This window comes from Colias philodice, chromosome 1, assembly GCF_061535455.1.
Source record: "Colias philodice isolate Cphi_HAF_F1 chromosome 1, ilColPhil1 Martin Lab GWU primary, whole genome shotgun sequence".
NCBI lineage: Eukaryota > Metazoa > Arthropoda > Insecta > Lepidoptera > Pieridae > Colias > Colias philodice.
In genome coordinates, this window is record NC_143086.1 from 6959503 (window position 1) to 6966566 (window position 7064).

The following is a 7064-nucleotide window of genomic DNA, read 5'->3' on the forward strand; positions in this document are numbered from 1 at the left end:
GTAGGTATAATGGGAGAATTAAGCCTGTACAATTTTCAATTATGTAGTTAGGTATATTATGTTGTACAGGAATATTTCTTGATTATTATTTACGAACAACAGGATAAAAAGAGTGAAAACAAAAGGAAGAAGGTTGAAATAAAAGACTATTTACAGTACAATTTTAATTACAGAAGAATAAAACAATATAAATCGAATTAAACCCACAGTTACAGCAAATACAATATTTAATGCAACATAAAACAGAAACAATGCAGGTAAAGATAATAATAAATACACGTTGCAACTTGCAAGCCCCGCACTTATGGTTTGTTGAAATAATATACTTCAATTTTTCACCGTATGCTGAATATTTCTATTACAAATCAATGAACTCATGTGATTAGTGTTAGTCCAGATCACGAAATTATTTTTCATACGGATTTAAGTATATCTATTTGTGCAATTTTAAGTTTATTCGTTAAAGATCTGCCCCCTATGCAAGTGGCTTTCTGTTAGATACGTTTATCTACAGCTTACGTCAATCTCATACATTCGTAGTCTATTCTATTGAACGCTACGCTAACAGAAAGCCACTTGCATAGGGGGCTGATTCTTCGATAATAGAAGGAGAGTTGCCAAAATAATTGCAAAATGAAAATAAATAAATCGATTACAACTATGGTATCTACGTTAGCTAACTAGAACGTAGTGGACCCTATGTATTTATATTATATTTTACGTGGAGTAAAATGCGTAAGATCTATTTAACGAATAAGCTTTTGAGAACGGATAATTACATAATAATTTAATGACCACTTAGAAATTATAACGAAATATTGAAGTTACTACACGACTACTTTACAATTTTGAGAAAAACTCGGATTATTAACACTGTGACACAATTGTTCAATAAAACTGTTTGTCTGATTAGATTTGAAGAGAAATTGAAGAAACATGATTGCACGATCTGGATTATCAAGTGAGTATGTAATATAAATTATGTAAATCTCCGCGATGTGCCCAGTAGTCGGTAGTAGCTTGTAGGTTACATCTTCTTGAATTTGTTTAATTAAATAAAAATGTACTAAATTACCCTTAAATCATGTAACCGTTACAATGATTTTTTTATTCTCTAATAATATTTCACAATATATATTAAGCTATAATATTTTTAATGTAGATAAATACATGCAATGTTATTCACTAAATTTTAGGTACTGTTGGTAAGTAGTAATTGCTTAATAGGAAGGATTAATTGAATTTAAAAAATTGACGAGCTATGCCTAAAAGATTACAATTGATTTAATTTGGCTAATATCTAGGATACTTTTGTAGGAAAATAGGGTACAGTTGGAAGTTGAGTTATAGATAAGGTACAAGTACTATACTTAGGACTCGTGAGAAAGTTCATTAGTTCATTTCATATACACCTTTCACTACCAAAAACAGCGCCATTTCAATAAACATCAACGAAAACGATTGATGACTATGTTTTTGTTAGAACGATTTTAATTTAACAAGGAATCGATTGAACATTTCTGGGTCTATTTACCTTCTCACTTTTACTGTAATTATCGGAAATTATTCGTTGAAAAAATATGATAGTGGTGATAAAGTGACACATCTCACAAGCCGAGATTACGCCGCACACCATTACACTCACAATACACGAACGAGAGTCGTCTCGAAACGTACATAATCATTACATTTTGTTCACAGCGCCCGTTACGAAACGTGCTAAGGCAACTATCAAGTAATCTTCCCCGTTCTATCTGCGTTTCAACGTTTTTCATCTAAGTATACCTCTACCACTTTCACGTATGTACTACTCGTTTCATCACTTTAATGACATCACATTCTACATCTAATGGTATAAATATTGTAAGTAATTAAAATATAGTTACTAAATACCTAATGTGCCTAAAGTCTATTGTGACTAGTATAGTATAATTTTACAGTAACATTAGTTTTAAAAGCACATGTTTCATAAAATAACACCTTGTATTAAACCTTACCTAAAATCTAAACAATAAAACTTAAAGTTATATTAGACATTTTCATACTAAACCCAGTACGCAATAAAACATCAAATAAATGTAAATATAAAAATATTTATAATAATGAGATCTGAAACCTAAGTAGTAAAAGAATTCGTTGTAAATTTTCGATTACGTCGCTGTCGTTGTCGCATTATTGCTTTCGAATGACCTTAAAACTAAGAATTATGTCATGATTCTCATAATAATTATTAATTATCATTTATAATTTGTCTTAAACTTAGGCACACGTCCGTTAATAACGTGTTTATCGAAAATATAAATTAATTTTTATGTATAACATGCACAATACATTAAATACCTATCGCTACTTATCAATAATTACTGTACAAAATGGAATATTCCTTTACCGCACATACAGGGTAATTTGAAAAATTAAATTGTTCATGATTTACCTATCATTCACATCTATTGAACGATGCATTTACAATCGACATACTATTCCAACGCTATAAAAACAAACGTTTGCAAAATTTGTTAGTTGATAGCAAGAACATATTTTTATTCAGTTTCTTTTTTAAAGCCAGGCAGTCGTTCGAAAGCTTTTATCGCGCTGTATGTATGTCATTGTTAATACTGCAGGTATGCATGTAGGGTACACTTTCGCTTCATTTGTGAAAACTTTTAGCTATTGTTGCTGTTCTAGTATTATGACGTCAACACTTTTTTTTTAATCGGAGTCAAAATACAAATTCTGAATATATAATTGTCTTGGTTATCGATCAATTAAATACAGCTATTAATTAATTCAAGAGTGCAGTTTACTCGAATTATGCAAAAATACAATTACATTAAATGAAACGTGTCATAGAAGCGATTATCTGAAGAAACTGTGAATATTATTTATACAAATAATTTTGTTCCTAACTATTTTTTTTCTACTTTCAAAGTGTGCCTATTATTAATTGTAAGAATCAGAACAATATATTTTTAAATATTCTGTTACTAATCACATATGAGTATATTCAGTAGGTATATGCAACGTTATTAATTTACGAATAAACTTTGGCATCATGGCTCATAAAGTGAAATAGAATGATTATTGATTAGTATGTATAAATAATTAGCTTCTTTTTTAACATATTATTAGTAACAGTTTTTTTAGAATTAGATAAAATGTAAGCTCTCCAAAAACTCTATTCTTTTATTTCGATTATTAATCAATGGCACTTTTAATTAAAGCATCTAAAGCCGTACTTTTCTGAATTAAATTAATGTTGAAATATGGATTATCAGTAATTTTCTTGATTAGATAAACTACATACTAAAATTTATGTAATATATAATATATACGGACTGTTTCCATAGGCACACTTTGTAAAAAACATAGAATTGTTTATTTCTTAATTGGTTTAAAGAAAAATTTCTTGTGGAGCCAAGATAATTAGTTGTACCTATTATGACTGATTTTGTATTCAGTTCCTTCAAATAAACGCTGTAATACCTATGCTTAAATCAATCACAAGGTTTTATTGTTTAGGTTACGTTCTAGAATTAAAATTTCTTATATCGAGCAATATATTCGATTTTAGGCCAGTTTTATTATCATAATTTCTTATTTATAATACTTTAAAATTCAAAGAAGTAAGGTGTTAAAATTGTAAGTTCACTCGTAACATATTTTTGCATGAATTCACAGAGATGGTAATTGGCGATAATTCGTTAATGATATTAAAAAAAGGAGCCGTATATTAGCAACGCGTTGTATAAGTTACATAAATATATATTTAAATCTATACTTATATTGATTGGTGTTCTCTTTCTCAACTACAAAGCTAGACTAGGCATTAAGTAATATATTTGTATATAATTATTTAAATGCTACCCATTTTAAAGTGAAAAGTATTGCTCTGCGATTTACATACAAACATCTACGTGTATCACTTGGTTGCAGTCTAGTTATAGCAACAAGTTTAGATGCACAAGTATTTGTGTTTGTATCACTTTTCCTAGTCTAAAATACCACTAGATAATATTGCTTTTCGTTTAGTTACATTATTGCTTAATGTTACATACCAAATACCAATATTAATATACATTTTTTTAACTCATAACTTTAGATTTTATTGCTTGCATATTGCTTTTTTGGACATAAGTAGTATCACTATTCTTCTTATAAACGAGAACAATATCAGAACACTGTTTTAAACATTTATCACGGTTTACAGTTAATTTATATAGTTTCATTCGTTGCTTATGGTAGTCACTAATTTATTTAAACTTAATGTTCAGTCGGCGCCAATTAACCAATATCAACCATCAAATATACCAAAGAAATATTATTTTTGCTCTTGGATAGATTCAGATTCTCGGCGTCGTAAGTAAGCTGTTAAGGTACTTTGACCAATAGCGCAAATTATTGTTTAAAAGTAATCACAACAATCGCATAATGGAATTAAGATTTCGTAAATATCAAATATTTTTTTACAATTGTAGTCGTTTCCCGATTTTGATCTAAAAATATCTACTTAAAATTTTGTAAATAAAGCTCACGTAAAAACATTCAGTATAATACTATTGAAAATATTCATAATATATTGTACTGTGTTACAAACTAATTGATCATTCCAAATTACATACTTCGATGTTGTTAATAATTCTCCGACTCGACGTCTTGTCAGTCGTATTCAAGTGATAGCTGGAAAACTTTAATGCATTTAAATAATATATTACTTCATTGTTGCCTTTTTTTATAGAATAATGTTATTGTACGATGTTTTCTACGGAAGAAGCTTTTCCTTTGCTACGTTAATTGAATGAGACTTCCCCCCTTTTAACCTTTTATTGTTATCGCAGTATTTAAAATGTAAAGTGCAAATCGTTTAAGCAAAATGCTCAAAATGGCTTAATTAAAATAAACCTTAAATTTAATTGTTACATAAATATGTAACTTATGCTAAATATTTGACTCCTACAACTACAAAAATTGTAAAGAAGGTAATTTGGTACATATGAAAATATTTACATTTAAATATTGGTATATGTTTTTGTATATATTATATTACCTTCGTAATGTAAGATTTTAAACCATTGCTTATTCGTAAAATAGCTACAACTACAATAACGTTAGTATAAATATTTGAACAAAATATTTTCTCGATTTTGTTTTTTCTTTTTTTTTTTTGAAAGCCATATGCTTGCTCTATTCTACAAAACGATATAATTACTATATCTATCATATTACGATATAAGGAAAATGCATAGGAGTACATAGTCTCTTCATAATAGGTAGCATTAGAGATTTAATAGGTATTAAATAAAACTGATAATAAATTAAAACTTATGCACTACTTTAACACATTGTAATATTAATTTTGAAACAAAATATCACAATTGAATCATTTTTACGTTAAAATTCGATGTCAGATTCGTTCAATACTGTACTCCAAAGCACCAAAACCGACTAGAAAACTACTAAATATACTATTATTAAACAATATAATATATGACTACGTTAATGCTACCCTAGTATTGCTTATCGTTTTACATTATATTGCTTATTACGCGCAACCTTTGTTATTTTTTAGCCTAATAATCGAAGTTTGACTGAAAAGATGTAATCATGTTTTACAATAATTAAGAATTACCACAAAATCAATCCTTTATAAAGACACTACATCTACGTTAACTAAAACATAACACTAGGAGTAATGTAATGGAAATTAATAACCATAATAAATAAATCAACACTTTGTAATAATTTTGATTTTACAACAAGAGTAGGGAAATCCTGGTTATTAAAATTTTATATAAAATGACCACTTAAGTCTCATCAACATGGTTAGTAATTTTGCTCCAAATAAATTTCAACGAAACAAGGAATTGACTGATTTTGTTTCACAAGAAGGACACAAGTACTTAATTCTTTTACAGAGAAGATCTCTTAATTGACAGGGTTAAAGAAATTCATTAAGAACAAATTGACACGCGAGGCACTACCTATACACTATTATACGACAGGAAGTAAGTCGACGGCCCCATGGATAACCCTTATTACGACCTAACCTACTTCGATTTATCTATGTGCATACTACTAATAGTCTTTTTTTGCAAATTGGTCACTTGAAAACGCAGGAACGTACATAAGATATACCAAGAGGCCGGCGCTACACACCGTCTACGAGAGCTACGGATCGCTACGGGAATAGAATAGAATAGGAAAGTCTGCTGCGTCTACCGACTGCGGTGCGCGACTTATTTAGTGCCTACATTATTATTGCTTTTCGAATACCCATTTCTTACCGAGCACCTCGTGCTCGTCTCTTAAACCTACTTTAATGCTACCTTAATCTACATTATGTTATTGCCAGTTACACTTTACTTTTCCTAATAACACACTCTCAATCTGAAGGCATGCTCGCTGCGTAATGCGACGCTGCCCGTCCCCTATCGTCGCGTTATGCGCCCGCCACTCGTCCAAAATATAAATTCCCATCATTTTAAATCAAATAGCGCTCCCTTTTTATTTATTGTAAATAAGCCTTGAATTTGTACTCGAGATTATTTCATTCGCTTCGCATAGTATTTATTAAAGAAATATTTATTTGTAAAAATTATTTCATAAAGACCGATAATTTAGGAATGTAAAATAACCTTTTCATAAATACATTTCAATACAATAAAAAATATTTTAAACTCGGATTTTTGTCGCTAAGCACGTGAAAAATTAGGCGCGGTGGCGTTGCGGATGCTTAAAGGCCAAGACGGGGGAAAGATTCGGAGACCGGAGTGGCAGGGAAAGGAGGGACGGGCGGGACGGGGCGGCGCGTGTTCGCCGCTAAGGCACTGTGGCGGGCGGCCGACGCGGCGGGCGCGGCGACGTTGCGGAGCTTCGGACGGAAAGTTTCGGCAAGTTCCTCGCCGACGGACGACGCGGCGCGCCCGGGCGCTCCCACTCCGTCCACAGACGTACTTCGCGCTCAGCTCTCGCATCCCCATACTAAACTTACACCGTGATACTCTAACCTACGTTGCGGTTGTAAAAATCACCTACAAAAGATATTAATTTCATTCGTATTTCGTTAC